An 18,447-nucleotide genomic window follows, 5' to 3' on the forward strand; every position below is an offset into this window, starting at 1 on the left:
AAATTATTAACAATAAGGTCAACTAAGTAATTAGTAATAGACGAAATTTAATGAAATTAACATTACGTAATTTCTGAAGTACTAGCAATTTTTAAAACTAAGGATGTTTTTAAATGATTGTGTACCTTCCTATAATAATCATTTATAAGAGGAATAACAACCTGAACTATATATTTCTTCACACTAGATTTTTTTATCTACTCACAACCAGCCTTTGTTAATTTATGCAATAAAGACCAATTCCTCTTATAAATGTTTATTTTCCGTGACTGGCACATGCGCAGTTTACATACCAAAATGCAAATTCATAATGAATTATTTTTGAAAAAATTTAATTATTTTAATTAATTTAATTGTAATAAACTTTTCTATGTAAGCCTAACTGCTTGTTATTACCTTATTATGCTGTGCAAATTCTAGGAAGGTACCCAATCTTTTAAAAACATCCTTAGTTTTAAAAATTGCTAGTACTTAAGAAATTGTTACTTTCATTAAATTTCGTCAGAAGTAAATGAACCGAAGTTATCAGACTGCTAAACTCCCCATGTTGGAGGCGTTTTCCTTATGAAGTTACAATTTGACCTCAAAAGACGGGGATGGAAATTAGCTTTTATTTGACTCGATTTTCTTATCATTTTCATAAGTAAAACGCCCTCCGATTCTGAGCGCAATTTCAATAACTTCGTTTCATTTACTTCTGATTTCGTCTGTTATTAATTATTTTAACGTTGACCTTATTGTTAATAATTTTAAACTGGTGCCTCAAAAATAATTATATAAAATCATCTCTTCCATAAGCAGATATAAAAAGGTGAGTATTATTTTAACACAAATTTAGTTTTGTGATTGTATACGTAGTTAAAAGTAATATTGTTTTAGGGTTAGTAATTGAAAATATTTCAAAGAACCACTCCTGACTATACTTATAAATTATTTTTAATTCTTTAAATTGTGAATTCCGCCTAAGATTCAGTGAAAAATGAACTGGTCACAGCCGAAGCTACCCCCTAAGAAAGTTAAATTGAACCTACCACACATTATAGATGATATAAAATGAATCGTTTGCAAGTGTTGATACTTATGGGAGCTTGGTATTACAAAAGGTAAAAATAAAATTTGAAAGCATTTATTGTATCATGTGTTTCTTAATGTATTTTCCAAGCTAACCAAAATGGTGGATTAGAAAATATCAATACTGAAGGGTATAAGGTTTTTTCTAGTTATTTATAGATTAGGTTTAGTTTTCAGTTACAACAAACATTACAGGCGATACTAAAAAGTTCAATGCCTCTATTTAACACGCAATTATTTTCAATTAAATATTTTATCAATCTACTACTCAAAATTAAGGATTGAAAAATGCCATGTACCTCTTAACTTGATTTTGCGACTTCTTCCAGGGCTAGATCCTTTATTCTTAAAGATTATGATTTAGAAAATATTCGAGCATTATTTATCACACATCGTTAAATACGTAGAAGTAATTTCTAAAAGATTTAAACCATTTTTTGTATGATATCAAAAATAAAAAATTTCAAAAGTGTTGAATTTCAAGATAATGGTTATTGATTTATCAAATAAAAACAAGGAAAAATACCCCTTTTTTAAGAGCTTATTTTAAAGCTCGTTTATAGAGCTATCTAATAGTGTATTTATATTTCGTGTTTTCAATCGCCTACATGACCCTTTAACCCCTCGAATGAGACCCCCCAAAAATAAAAATTTACATTTTGACATCCAATAACCAGGTATCAATTCTAGTTAGGACTATATGAACTCCACCATTGAATTGGCCTGGCCAAAATGTGTAAGATTGTGTTATTTTGTTAAAATAAAATATATTTATAAAAAGTTATTAAACTTAAAGCGAAGGGGTACTGAAATCGAGGTACGATATACCAAAAAATGTGGGGTTTCGGTTAAACTGTGTTTATTCTAAAACTTCTCAATATTTTCAGCTAAAACCTTGGATATCACCGTTTTTTAGACAGATCTATCTGTGTTCAAAATAAAAAAAAATCGATTGACCCATGGTGACATGAGTGGTTGAAATCGTATGGAATGACCCAAAATGTTTAAATAATCGAAAGTGAATAAGCCTATTACTTAAATAAAACAAACAATTACTTAAATAAATACCACTTTTATTCAAATAAATGCTTGGTTGAGTAAAAAAACATAATTAAATAAGTTAAAATGATATTCTTTTTACCAACGGTTTTTAAATAAATCGTAAAATTTGTGGATAAAGAAATAAACAATTCCGAACACTAGCCATGATAGTTACCGTTTTTTATCAATAGGAAAATTACAATGGTGACGTCGCAGGGTTTCAGACGACAACACTCTTTACAAAATAGTTTTTTTTTGTTTTTATGTAGTTTATTACTCGAAGATCTATTTGATCCGAGATTCGCTCGAAGACCTATCGGTACGAGTTATTAGTAAGATTTTTAATTTCTTCAAATTTGTTTAGGATTTAGATATATTATCCTTTTTAATTATGGACTAATCTACTTTTTCGCGTATTTTATCATCCTATACATAATACGACTAATATTTTCTAAACAACAACATTTTATATACCGTGTCTGTGGTTCATTTGAACCCTTCACAAGTTGGCCAACCTGTATTTATTGAAGTTTAGCGTTATTTTCCGCCGATTGCGAATGAAAGCAGCAGCTGGGAACACGACGAAAAAATATTAAAATTGGATTTCAACAGAGTACTAAGAATACTTTTGAAAAGAATGGCTGCCAAAATTGAAAAATTGAAAAATCGGGAGATTTCTGGATCTCGTCAATCCGGATCTTCTGTTTGACGCGTCTCTCGAAATTGGCGGGAAATCCGGATTTTTCAATGGTTTACCTAATCCCTACGTACGCTAAAAATATAGAGCTTGTTTGGAGTTTCGAAACTGTTTGCGCGTGGGAAAAAACATTTTAATACGAAAATAAAATTTTAATACATATTTGAAATTGGTTATTCGAATTCGCAGAGAAATGTGTCCTTAAAAATAACACAACCGGCTTTCATTTCGAAGCTTTGAATTTGGTTTCTTGTTAAATACATCTACTTTTAAGCATAAGTAAGGCAATTGCTATTGTTTAAATTAAGATTTGATTTGACCAGATAAGAGAAAGGCTGCTGATACCTGTACAAAATAAAGATTATAATAATCAGAGGCAGATATTCCTTAACAGGTAGAAATAAGAACTACTTATAAATATAGGCTTAAAATTATAACTGAAATTCTTGGGAACATTGGTGCAAGTTGAATAATTTATAAGTAGAGGCATAAGTAACAAAATTACGAATAAGTATGACACTGTTTAATAGTAATTTCCTGACCAAACCCATTTTCGACACTAACAGCCTCTGGTAGTGGAATATTTCGTCTTGGGCATATTTAGACACTACGGGGATCTGTGCAGAGAACTAAACCTTGATTGCGCAACATCAGTTCGGTTATAGTTTTTTACTAACTGACATACTTATTGAAAACGGGAAAACGATGCCAAAATTAAAAATATAACGCACGCTCCCTAAATCAAAAGCCTTAAATAAATCTTAATTGTATTTATTTTAATTTAATATTTTTATTATCCCAACCTATCCCACTGCATGGTCAACCTGGGTAAGCCCAAATGATTTGCTATTATCGTAGTGATTATTTTAATATTCCACAACACTTGTGTGTTCGATCCCAGTTTGTGGCACTGGGTGAAAACTCGGAACAACTCCTTCCGCGTTGAGTTTGCAAGTTCTCTCCCCGCTGGTCTGAGGGGTTTTCCCCCAAGCTCTTCGGTTTCCCCTTCCATAAAAACTTGTCGAGGTTAATATTAGTGTAAGGAGCTATTGGCTCGCGTGGCACCTAGGAGCAACAAACACAAGGAGAACGCAGCTAGCCTTTAAACACGCTAACGAATGGTTGTGTACGAATTTCATTGGACGAGCGTCACGAGCCTTTACGATGAACGTTTTACGGGCGGGGGGGAGACAATTTCCGAATTTTCCCCTTCCGACGGCAGCAAGCGCTAAAGCGTCTAGCCAATGAAAAATGTACACAAGAAAATCCACGACTTTTGATGGGTTGCGTTATCCTTGTGTGGGGTGTTGTGTTTGTTGCTCCAAGTTGCCACCACCCTATTACGCATTGTAACCCGGCCACCTGAATTAATGGCTTTAAAAGTCGCTTGATGACTAAGGCCTAAGGTGGTGCCTTGGGAATTAGCCTAGCTGATTATTATTACTATTATTATGGATTTTTTTAAATATTTTGGTTTTTGTAAAAATCAAAGAGTAGATTTTGCCAAATTAGTGAATTCAGCAGGTTTGCTATAAACTTACACAACGAGAGGCTAACCACTCCCTAAAAGTCTTTACAAAGATTACAAGTATATGAAACTGAGTACATCCTTCGGTAATGCTCAATCTGCAATCCGTTACGTAATTAATTACCGATTACGGAAAGTTATCAACCCTTCGATCCACAACAATCTTTTTCTAATTTATTTAAAATATAAAAATTATTAACATTTAAAATTGTAAAAAAATATATATGTAGATCCATAAGTGTATAATATTCTAACATAAGTGTGACACTTCCTATTCTTCACATACAAAAGATTTACTGAGAGCTTTTTACAAGACAGACTTCGTCGCCGTTTCACGTCCTCTTGCTCCCGCATCACACGTAGCCTTTGAAAGCGCCTCGCTAGGGGGAGATTTTCTTCTTGTGATGACGTCACTCTGTTACTAGCTCTCAGTAAAATATTCTCCAAAGTGACAAACTTATGGAACAATATTATAACAAACCTTTTCTATTTTATTTAAAATATAAAAATATTTAACATTTAAAATGGTAAAAAAAATGTGATAAGTAGTCCCCATTGTAATCAAAAGAGGACGCCAGAAAATGTTTGATACGCTTGGCCTGAGAACGAAGTAGGAAATAAAAACTTGACAGGGATGTTTCGCCTATACGAAATAGCACTGAGCCGACCTCATTTGAGCATTGATCTATAAATTCCAGGATAATTTCGTTTCTCATTGGCCATTGTTATTAAGAAAACCATACGAAATTAACTTTCCCAAATATCAGACGCCGATTTAATAAAAGATAATAAATAGCCTATCAGCCAGGTGCCCAGAAATCCGTCCAACTCTAATGAATAAAGGCGTAAGTAACATAATACTTATAAGTATGACCAAAAGTAGCAAAAGACCTAAAAGTGTGTCAGAACGGTATAGTAGTTAATGAGAGTTTGTCGCAAAGTAAAATAGGGAAATGGAGGGGGGTCGGAAAACACGTCATCAAAATCGAGGTACTCCAGCCATGGGCCAAATAATGATAAATCCAGGACATGACTATATGCGAAAAACCCGTCCAACAGCGCTAACACCCGATCACTATTGCCCCCTATTGGGAAAAACGCGCGATAGCGGACCTACGTCATTTTGGGGGCAAATGTTTTAGGGACAGTTTTCAAAAATAATATACGTGGTCGTCGTAGTAAATATCCTGGAATATTTATTCACAGTTATCATATATAGTGTGGTTATTAAAGTAAGTACTTATTTTTATACGTACTAAGTTCATAATTACTATAATATATATAATTATATAATATTAAACATATACTTTCCTAGAATCGTTAAAATTTATCAAAAAATGAGGGGCGAAATATGGCAGGATTTTCGAATTACAACCGCCACTTATTTCCGAATTCCGACTCAGTCATCACTAGATGGCGTTCGGGAAACCGGAAACTTGCTTGATTTTGCCCCCAATTTTTTATTATTTTTCCTCCTTTTCCCCCCTACTAAAATAGCCGCCTGTGTCTTTTAGTGGACGGCCGATTTAGTACGCATGAAGGTACCAGAGTCATGTCCTGGATTTATCATTATTTGGCCCATGCTCCAGCGCCGCCGAGTGAGGTACATCTGACACACTTTTGGGTCTTATGCTACTTTTGGTACGACAAATAGCAAAATTTATCACCGAACTGATTGTCAGAGTTATTACGTAATCAAGGTTTACTTATCAGTAACTTACAGGGGCCTTTAGTGTCTAAATATGCCCAAGGACGAAAAAAAGTTTGCTCAGTATATTAACAATATTGTTAATATGTTATTTACAATAAAAGCAATGGCTTAGTGTTTTGTGGTAAGTCCAATTTGTTATGACAGGAATCCATACCTCTACTTGGAATGTTTATCCTGCCGTATCGCGTATGGTAAGATCACTCTGACGGTTTTGGCCCCGCCTACGAGAGAAAAAAATCCCCTTTGTGCGCGCTCCCCTCTCAAGTTGTAATTTGTTAAGTTAACATAGTGACGTCAAATAAAACCGTCAGCCACATCGAGACGAAAATCTGCCATGATAAGCATTCCTAATAGAGATATGGATTCCTGGTTATTATGATTATTAAAAAAAGGTAAACTTCTTTGTATTTGCATATTTAATTAAAATCAATGATATTTACAATGATTTGTCTAACCGGTTTCGAAACGCCTAGCATTTCATCATATTGACATTGGCACCGCCTCTCGTGCCATGGATAACTATAAATAGGGATGCACCGATATATCGGCCTATTTTTCTAATGTCGGTATCGGCTTGAGCGAATTCGATATTGGCCGATAAAATATTTAAAAATAAGAACATTCTCAATTAACTAACTAATGATAATATTTAATTTGATTGGCCGCGCCACGGACGCCAGACTTCTGAAGCTAGATCATACTTTTTTTAGACAGGGGGTTACGAGTGTAAACAAATAAAAAACAACGATATTCGATTTGTGATAAAAAATATGTATCACGTAAAATGAAAAGAAACGTATTCGGATATGCTCTTGCAACCCTTTTTTCATGAACATCAAAATTTATAATAAAATGTTATGACAGTGTACTGAAACGTCTTTTACAATGATTTTATCATATACACCACTGTTATGATAGATAACTTTGTTAATAACGGTCGATATGTCGGTGCATCCCTAACTATAAATAAATACATTACCTTAATCTTAACTTAGGGAAATTCATACTTTATCCGCTTTGTTTGATCCCATTAAAACACATTACCTTAATTACCTTAATTACCTACCTTAAGAGTGATAGAAAAGAAACATTACATTGCTTATTTATGCACCAGAATTGGTATTGAAAATGGTAGCCCGCTGCTCATGGACCGAAATCGAGGTAAGTCGATGATTTCGAAAACTGGCCGCGTCTAGCGCCCACAAACAGACCAGGTGTGCATCCAGACCGGCACTTCCCACTACCATCGACTGCTTTTTACCTCTATTCACGAGATATAAACAAGACTGCCGACTCGCTTCAATTTCATCTAGTCTCTGTAACTTTCTCTTTAAGTTCCCATTGTATATACTTACTTTTTCGGGTTTTCGCGGTTGAACCCGTTTCATTCAGTTTCACTTTTTCAATGAACTTCGTCGACGAAATGAGAAATATTTCGCTTGAATAAAACCAAAAATTTCCACGCAGTTTCGTCAACATTGAGCCGAATTTCTCGATTTTGTTCTTTGAATACTTTCGCTTCGGCCGCGAGGGGAACCCACCAAAAACTAGACAAACTAGAATGGCTGGGTTATTCAACGCCCGGTTTCACGCCTGTCGCTCCGAAAGTTCATCGCGCGCAATTTATCGATATTTTAGCCAGACTTAAATATTATATATAAAGTCTCGGCTTTATTTAAAAAAATAGTAACGTAGAACCCGCGATGAAACGAAACGCGAGTCTTCATTTAAAAGCGTATTCACTTTATAAAGAACTTTAAAGAGGAGTTGACAGGGCAAATTTATTACGACCCAATTTTATTTGACCCGGTTATTCTAGTTTAATTTTTTTATTTAGCAACGGGGGGTGGTGGGGGTGGGTTTATTTAATTTATAATAACTATTATAAGACGGGAAATTTCTTTTCAGAAAGATGACCAGTAAATCCGGATCGGGGGCGTCGTTACATCTTCGTCGCTTCAATGAACTCTTTAGCAACCGTCTGCTTTCGGTTGAGCCGTCTTCCCCCCCCCTCCCCCTCCCCCGGCCCTGGACCTGGGCCGTTTGGGTTCCGCTTCATTCCCCCTTCTTTCCCCCCGACTAACTTCCCTTCTTCAAAGTCCTCCCCCACCAAACTGTCTTCCTACAGTAAAAACCGTGGAAATCTTATTCAAAATGTCTACAATAATAATCAGGGAACGATAGTCTGGTGGATAGGGGGCGCGAAGATCGCAGCTGCTCAGTAGCCATGGTTACTGACGCAGATATGGCGCGTGCCGGTCGCGCGCGCGCGGCTCCCACCACGCGCTGATTCGTTTTCTTCCGCTATACCGTTAGATATATAATGGAACTAAATCTTACCCCTTACTACAGTCGAAGGCTAGACGAGACTCGTTCTTCTAAGCCGCCAAACGCGGGTGGTTCGAGGATCCGGACCCGGTTCTATAAGATATAGATAGTAAAAGCCTTTTTGTATACAAGATTATAGATGGATGAAATAAGAACTTTCTCTCTCCGGAGGGGGACGTTACAATGGTGGTTCCCTCTCTCAGGGTACAGCGGCTAAGGGGGGACCGGGAGATTGAAGTTCTCGCCAGCTGCCGAATTCGGGACCTTCTACTTTCTATTCGGCCCGGGGTAAGAAGCCAGCCAGGAGGAGATTCGCCACTTTTTGTCGGCCCCGCGCTAGAGTGGGAAGAGATTTTGAGAGAGGGGGGTCTACCGAGAGCGGGATGCTGATCGTAAAGGGGGCTGGGGGGGCCCAAAGTACCCGAAAAGAAGTCCACGGTGGGTAGGTAGGTGGGGGGAAGTTTGGAACGGGCGCGTGTCTGGCGCGTGCGGCGTCCCGTTCCTGGTTCTCTTCAGATCCTCGCGCGGGACCCGGTAGAAAAGACCCCCCCCAGGAGCAGTCATCCCTTCGAAGGCGGCTAGACAAAGGAATCAGCCTCCTCCCCCCTCTAGATTTCCCTCCCCCCACCGTGTTCCACCTCTTAGGGCCAGCTCCCACAAAAGAATTTTTTTTAATAAGCATTCGCGTAGTACGTCTGGATATATTCAGAATTTTGGCGGGGGGGCTCGATGGTTCCAAATATATGGTTTCTTTTTCCGGGCCCTTCCCCCGACCCCTCCTCGGGGGTTCTTTCACCCCTCTTTACTTTTAGGTTCCTTTAATAATACGGAACTTCAGGAAGAAAAATTTGGCTGGAAGGAAGTGAAAAACCCTGATGGTGTTGTCCTTTGTACAACAGACCAACTGCTCTTTCTTATAACCTTAGTTTCGGATGCAGACTCTCTTACAAGATTAAGGTCCCTCTGTCGTAGAAATTTTCCAAGGTGAACGGCCGTGCGTTGGGGCTGTCTCGAATTGGGAACCCCAGGAATAGACTTAGTTTTGTTATTGTTGCTTCCCATTTTGCGTCTCTGCTGCTTGTAAAAAAGACACCTAACCCGGAGCGTTTTTGGTCACGCGATATGTCGACCCTCTGTCGCTTTACGCTCCTTGAGTTTTGCCGAATTTGTATTTACAATTATCAGGGGGGTTTAAAATGCGATCTAAGATCTTACACGGTTCAGGACCTTTCGCTTTGGTTGCGAACTTTTTTTTGGGGATCATTTCGGTGTGGCCCATTTTAGTTGAATTTTAAATTTCAAATCTTTTAGGTTGCGTTTAATTGGGGTACGTGTAGTTTTAAACTTTTAAACCTAATTAATTAACTTTAACATGGAACGGAGCAATTGGAACACGCGATTGCTTCGATCGGTTATGCGGGTCATAAGCGAGGGGTCGGTCATTTGGCCAAATCCCGTACAAAATTTGGGGAAAAATCCACAAATCCAAAATCCAAGAATTTTGCTCCCATAGACTTTGTATGACAAATCCACAATAAAAAATCCCGTACACAAAACAGGCAAATGTTCGACCCCTCGGTCATAAGCTTGAGATATCTGTAGACAATCAATTATTCAGATCAGATTTATCTTTCCGATTCCCCAACCCAGTAATCAGATCTCAAATTGTGTTTGATTCATTAATAATAATAATAATAATAATATAATTAGCTAGGCTAATATACCCAAGGCACCACTTTAGGCCTAAGTCATCGAGCGACTTTTAAAGCCATTAATTTAGGTGGACGGGTTACAATGCGTACCCGATCTGATCTGATCCGTTCATCTCATCAGATTTAGATGATCTGACTTATACGTTTAGTATAAATATACATTATTAAGGAATTAAATCGAAAAAAGCAGTAATTAAAATTTCAAAAAGAATTTAATAGAGGATATGTAAAATCAAGAACTGTGAGGTATCTGATATTTAATCACCTTGTGTCTGTCGGTTTACGAAGAATTCAGATTAGTTTTGGGTTTAAAAGTTCTAGTTTGAATTTTCTCTAAAGAAAATTTATTTTAGAAATCTTGAGATCAACTAGAAACGTCTGGGCGAAAATCAGTTGCAACATATCAGAATCAGCCTAAATAGAAGAAATCAAAACGAATATTGTGCTCTGGAATATCGAAATCAGCCTAAATAAAAGAAATCAACATGAAAATTGTGATCTGGAATCTCGAAATCAGCCTAAATAAAAGATATCAACACGAATATTGTGCTCTGGAATCTCGAAATCAGCCTAAATAAAAGATATCAACACTAATATTGTGCTCTGGAATCTCGAAATCAGCCTAAATTAAAGATATCAACACGAATATTGTGCTCTGGAATCTCGAAATCAGCCTAAATAAAAGATATCATCACGAAAATTGCGCTCTGAAATCTCGAAATCAGTTCCAAAATCTCGAAATCAGCCTAAATAAAAGATATCATCTCGAAAATTGTGCTCTGAACTCACAAAATCCGTTTCTGATATCTGAAATCACTTTAAGATTTAAAATCGCCGACTAAAAATCTGCAAATGCCGAACCACTCAATTTTGACCCTAAATAATTAATTTTATAATATCTTATAATACAGTGACATGACAATTATTTTATCGATTCAAATAACACCACTATAATCTGAGAATCGGTTAGGGTCACTATAATAACGGATTATCCGTAGCCAAATTTAAACAATAATCCAGCAAACTTTCCCCGAGTGCACTGAGCTTATCGATTATAGCATAGCGTTTCTTTCCATTTGCGGAATTAATAACTGAAATGTCTTGAGGTAATACGTCGCGTGTGCAACTGATAGAATCAAATGCCAAAGAAAGAAGTACGAGTATGGGTGGGCGGGTCTGAAACCCCCTTAAAATAAACTGTCGGGGGTTGATGATGTTTGAGCACGGGCCTCACGCGCCCGACGCTCGCGAGATAAAGATTGTCTTTTCCTATTTTCCTACTTTCCGAGTAATTGGCCAGCCAGTGACCAAGTCATTAGTTTCTTATTATTTTCTTTCTCTTTTTTGGAGGACAGTTCAATATTCCGCTGTCCCTGTTTACTTAATTTCCATTGTTTGTTTTTCAGGGGGCATTTCGGAAGATCAAAGGAGAGACTCAGACCCCATTATAAGAAGGGCCCTAAGACGAGTTTCACAGGTGGGGCCCCGACTAGTGTTCGGAATTGTTTATTCATTATCCACAAATTTTCCGATTTATTTAAAAACCGTTGAGAAAAAGAATATCATTTTAACTTATTTAATTATGTTTTTTTACTCAACCAAGCATTTATTTGAATAAAAGTGGTATTTATTTAAGTAATTTTTTGTTTTATTTAAGTAATAGGCTTATTCACTTTCGATTATTTAAACATTTTACAATTTTTATTCAACTATTGGTTATTTAAATAAATATTATAAATCCGGCAAGAAATTCGGAAATCTGACACGAAATCTCGAAATCCCGCAAGAAATTCAGAAATCCGACACGAAATCTCGAAATCCGGCAAGAAATACCGAAATCTGACGTGAAATCTCATATGCATGGGATTTTTTCCCCGAAATCCGGAATAAAATAAAGAAATCTGACGCGAAATCTCGAAATCCGGCAAAAAATTCTGAAATCTGACACGAAATCTCGAAATCCCGCAAGAAATCTCGAAATCCGGCAAGATATTCTGAAAACTGACGCGAAATCTCGAAATTCGGCAAGAAATTCTGAAATCTGACACAAAATCTCGAAATCCCGCAAGAAATCTCGAAATCCGGCAAGATATTCTGAAATCTGACGCGAAATCTCGAAATCCGGCAAGAAATTCTGAAATCTCACACAAAATCTCGAAATCCCGCAAGAAATCTCGAAATCCGGCAAGAAATTCTGAAATCCGACACGAAATCTCGAAATCCGGCAAGAAATTCAGAAATCCGACACGAAATCTCGAAATCCGGCAAGAAATACCGAAATCTGACGTGAAATCTCATATTCATGGGATTTTTTCCCCGAAATCCGGAATAAAATAAAGAAATCTGACGTGAAATCTCGAAATCCAACAAGAAATCCTGAAATCCGATTAGAAATAGCGAAATCCCGATATCCGTCGAGTAATCGAGATATCCGATGAAAAATCCCAAAATCCAAGCCAAAAGTTAAAAAATCCGAAATCCAACAAGAAATCTTGAAATCCAGTGTGAAATCCCGAATTTCGAAATCTCGTACACATTTTGGTGAATGTCCAAACCTTCGGATTATTCGCAAGCCTCCAGCTAATTTTTCAAAAAAACGTTTGGGAAGAAAAAATATTGATTTTTTAATACTATTTCATCGGCAAAATATAGTTGATGAATTGTTAAAAAATACCTACGCGGTGAAATTTGTACATATTTAATCTTTAAACGAAATAATAGAATAATTTAATTCGCACCCAACGAAATCCGCGTCGAGCCTGCGTAAGAGATACATCTAGTTTCTGCTAAAGAATGGTATGTAAATCCTGGTTTTCACTTGGCGGAAAATCACCGACAGAAAGTTCGACGTCGGCGATAAGCCTGGTTTTCACTTGGCGGTTTTTGGGCGAAAAAGCCCGGCGTCGACGGAAATATTCGCCCATTTCCGTCGACGCCGGGTGGAAATTCCGTCGGTTTTCGGTTTTGTGTGGCGATTTTCATTTATATTTTTTTCGCTCAGTTGGGCGATTTCGCTCTTTTTCAACCAATCAAAAACCATTTTCGAAAGGTGACTGTGACGTCAGGGGGGACGGTTAATTTCCTGCCTCTTGCATCCGGAACTCGGCCACGTGCTTTTGTGTGAATTTTGGAACGTGTTTTTTTTCTTGATACCCTTGTTGCCTTCTTTTCCAGTAACAATTGCATTTATCTAACTTTTTTCAATGCTGTATTATCAACCGATTACTTTACTTTATCCTTCTTCGTGTATCCTGCTTCATCTTCAACGCTAGCGACTGAGTTATTTGCCGTCACAACTAGCCAATTGGCGTGGAACTTGTAACGCGTATATGGGGACCTCTAAATTCAAAACTCATGAGCTATATAGCCAAACTAAAAAAATTTAAGATTTCAGAGAAATTGTTTAAAATAATGGATATTCTTTTCTATCTTTTCCAGCTGTTTACTAGTTGCAATTTAGTTTACCTTTTTCATTTTTGAGTGAAGCAGAGTACACGACGACGCAATACGCTGTTTGGACAATATTAATATAGCTGCTACTACTAATAATGATAATACTATAATTTATTGAAACTCACAATATCTTATTTAAACCAAAATCTATAAACATTTATTTAAGTAGTAATAAGTCCTAACTAATTGACAAAATCGGTTACATTGAAGTGTGACAGCATTTATCAGGAACGCTTAGCGAATACTTTAAAGTCTTTTAGTCTAGAAGGAACCACACGATTCACTAGTAATAACATTCTAATCTAAATAAACGTTGTAGCCAGTACAAAATACAAAAATGAAGGCTGCTAAGGTATTCTAATGTCAGTGACGTAGCATACTTATAAAAAAATCCCTATTAGATTTTATTAGTTTAAAAAAATTAATTTCATTAATTTTTAAGGTTTTATGACGGTTTTCTTGACAAATTGATAAATAATTTGAGTGCAGCGATAACGTAAACCTTTTTTAATAATCTGTATTAAATTGAGTTATTAATTAATATTCAAATTTAATTGCTTTTTCTCTGAATTGAAATTTTAAAGAACCTACTTCCGTACATTTTCATAAATAAATTAAAGTATAATACGTGATTTAAATAAATAATTTATTTTAAAAAATCACTTGATTTATATCAATAATTTATTTAAAAAATCACTCGATTTAAATCAATAATTTATTTTAAAAAATCACTTGATTTAAATCAATAATTTGTTTTAAAAATTACTTGATTTAAATCAATAATTTGTTTTAAAAATCACTTGATTTAAATCAATAATTTATTTTAAAAAAATCACTTGATTTAAATCAATAATTTATTTTAAAAAAATCACTTGATTTAAATCAATAATTTATTTTAAAAAAATCACTTGATTTAAATCAATAATTTATTTTAAAAATAATTTGATTTAAATCTGACCACCCTGCCTACAATTGACCAACCAACGCCTGTAGAAGTGTTCCATTAGCAGTACACCACTGTTCAGGGATAAACCAACATTTAAGGCAGCGAGAATCCTCCAAAACCGTATCTTAAAAATTACTTTCTAACCTGAATTATTCTATATAATGAGTAGCTTATCTCAAGCACCTACGTGTATACTTTGAGCTGGTAAAGACCCAGTTAAAAAGGGTGCTATATTCTTTCTGGAACAACGGAAATTGTAAGACCTCTCTTTAAGTGGTGGTTGAAAGGATATGTGTACGCGTGCCTCGTGTCGCATTAAACCTCTTTCTCCGAGGCGTTTAATCGATATTAACGCAATCTTGGAAGAGAACCGCTGTAGTTCCTTTCAAACGCCACTAGGGGGCGGCTAATAATGTAAAAGAGAGAGAGTGAGAGAGGGGGGGATGAAATACCCCCCCCCCATGTTCCTTCTCTCCGACGATCTTAGCGGGCTTTCCTTCGACTACCTGTTGCTCGATCTTAAATGATCTTCGAGCCCCCGCCGGCGGCCGAGGGTTATATTAAAAGGGCGTCTACACCCCCCCCCCGTGTCTTTAACCCCCCCCCCCTCCTTTCTCAAGTCGCGTGCGGCGGAGCGATCCATAAAAAGACACTCCACGTGTTGCGCTCGGCACGGAGGGGAAACATTAGGCTGTTGCGAAGGAACGCTTACAACGCACGGTCAGATTGTTTCTACCGTGGCTGAGAAGAGAAACGTTGTAAGTTTAGACAATAAAAATGTTTATAAAGACTGCTACTACATGGAAAATTTATTTATTTATTTAATTACACTACAGAGTTTATTTTAAATATTTTAATTAAATAAATACTTTTGATGATTTTCCATGAAGTAGCAGTCTTTTATAAATATTTTTCTTGTCAATTAATACCATGGAACCTAGAAGCAACAAACACAAGGAAAACGCAGCTAGCCGAAAGGTTCGTCCAATGAAATTTGTACACAACACTTCGTTCGTGTGTTTAAAGGCTAGCTGCGTTCTCCTTGCGTTTGTTGCTCCTAGATGGAACTAACTTTTGAAATTTATCGTTGTAAGTTTAGCTTTATTTCTAACAGTCTATACTGGGTCACGTATTTTTCGATATTAATTAAGATAATTTTGAAGATTAGTCTAAAAAGATACTCTATACTCAGGATAACGAAATAAAATTGTTTGTGGCTACTTGTGCATAAATACTGATTTTAATATTGTGCTAAATAAAAAACCGTTGTTTTATTTTATAACTTGCAGTATAATTTATTTTTGGATATTAATATAGATGATTTTACAAATAGTCTAAGAAGATTACTTCGTTAAAATTTTGTGTTTATAATTACAGACAGATTTTGTAAAACCAAGAATGTATTTATTTATACTCAGGGAGAATGAATAAGTCGAGACTATGGACGGACACGTTGAGGCCCTAACCCCGTCACGCTAAGGGAGGGGGGGAGAAAGAGGCGGTCTTATTTTTGGCGTCCTCGCAGCAGCGTTAAGCTGGTTTCACACTCGACGGAAATTAGCAGCGTAAAGTTGAACGTTAGCGGTATATCGAATGGGAATCAATTTTCAGCTCGGCGTTTATTACCGTCTTTCCGTCATATTTTCCGTCGAGTGTGAAACCAGCTTAAATCTCGTCGAAAAACGTAATTTTTAAGAACCAATGAGATGGCAGTATTTTTTGATTTTATTAAAGCGGAGGAGCATACCGGGGGGCCCAACGGGTGGAATTGGAGAAACGCGAAAAATAATCTCGACATATTCATTCTCCCTGATTATAAATAAATACATTCTTGGTAAAATTAAACTTTTTTTAAATAAAGGTGTAATTATTTTGAATAGACACTCGATACCAGTGGGACGTACGGGGGTACATTGTGTGTTTTTGTACAACCCCTGAAAATGGACGTTCAAAAAAATTATATTTCGACCTTCAATTTCCAAATAAATACAAATAAATAAAAATTAAAGGTAAATAAGGATACACGAAAAACACGAGAAGGAATAAATGTTTGAAAATAGCAATTTCATCGGTTTTAGTTTTTGTGTGGTAATGTAGGGTACACGAAGACAATACCGTAGCGACTGTTTGGGCAATACTAATAAATGGATTGACGTTATTTTCTGACTTACGAATCACTAAAAAATAAGATAAGAATTTAATCATTCAAAATATATTTCAATAAATAAATTAATAAATATATAAACCAAACAAAAGAATACCAAATGAATTTAATGAAAATAAAGTTTGATAATTTTTCGTTGGAAATTTTTATTTTTAATCATTTTTCAATGATTTAATAATTAACATAATTTCATCGAATATTGTTCATTAGTTATCAATATTTAATATCATTTAATACCTAATACGAAAATGTGGTAGTAAATTTCCAAAATTAACAAACTAACTTCTTCGTAAAATCAATTAAATTTATAAGAACTTATTATTTTATTGATGAGAAAATACTGTACTTGCCAAAGTTTAAATTTCTGAAAAATATCAATATTTATTTGTTCGTAAAGTCAACTAAATTTATAAGCTTTAATTAAAGATTATAAATTTAATTAAGCTTCTAAAAATTAGCAACACTAGGCACTTATGGAAGATTTAATTTCATTAATATTAAATCTTTAATTTTTAAAGAAATAGCAATATTATTTGTTTCTAATGGCAATTAAATTAATTAATTAATTTAAATTTTATAGTATTTATTATAGTATTTACTATAAAATATAAGATATATTATTATTTTTATAGTATTTATTATAGTATTTACTATAAAAAATAAGATATATTATTATTTTTATAGTAATAAAAATTTATGAGGTGAAAAATATACTTAGGTCTATAATTTTCTAAATGGTTCGAATTAACAAAATATTTGGGCAAAACAGGATACACGAAAAACATGCGAAAGAATAAATGTTTGGAATTCTCGATCAATTAATTAATTAATTTAAACTATATAGTAAATTATTATAGTGTTGACTATAAACTATATTATTATTTTACAGTAGTAAAAAATATTAGGTGATAAATATATTTAACCCACTCTCACTAAATTATAAGATTTAAAACTAAAAAAGTTGAGATTTTTTTAAGCTTTTCAAGTTACGTAGTTTTAATTCTCAGATTAGTCTCCTTTAACTTGAATCGCGTGACCGAGATCACCTCAAGTCGGTTGTTGGCTGCTCTTTTTGGTCTTCAGCCAGCGCCAACGAATGCTATAATTTCGGCTGCATGATACCACGCGACATGTGATCAACGCGCTGTGGGATTTCACTTTTTTTAACTTATAAACGACCATTTTCGCGAGCGACTAATGAAAAATTTACGTGGAAACTGGGAAACAATCTTATTTTATTATGCAGCGTCAGCTCTATTGTTCATTTAGTTGCCTTTAGCTAATGACAGATGCCTGTTCTGTTTGTCCACAAATAAACTTCGCACTTGCTTTTTTTGGAATATCTAAATTTTCGGATTTTTCAAGGGATTTCTTCATTTGTTAAGATTTCCCAGGATTTCTTAAGATTTTTCCAGGATTTCTTAATTTGTTAATAATTCCCCGGATTTATTAATTTCTTAAGATTTTTCCAGGATTTCTTCATTTGTTAATAATTCCCTGGATTCATTAATTTCTTAAGATTTTTCCAGGATTTCTTCATTTGTTAATAATTCCCCGGATTTATAAATTTCTTAAGATTTTTCCAGGATTTCTTAATTTGTTAATAATTCCCCGGATTTATTAATTTCGTAAGATTTTTACAGGATTTCATCATTTGTTAATAATTCCCCGGATTTATTAATTTCTTAAGATTTTTCCAGGATTTCTTCATTTCTTAGGATTTTTCCGGATTTCTTAATTTCTTAAGATATTGCCCGATTTCTTAAGTTGTAAAGATTGCCCCGGATTTCTTAATT

This window comes from Leiobunum rupestre, chromosome 5, assembly GCF_980474605.1.
Source record: "Leiobunum rupestre chromosome 5, qqLeiRupe1.1.hap1, whole genome shotgun sequence".
Classification (NCBI taxonomy): Eukaryota; Metazoa; Arthropoda; class Arachnida; order Opiliones; family Sclerosomatidae; genus Leiobunum; species Leiobunum rupestre.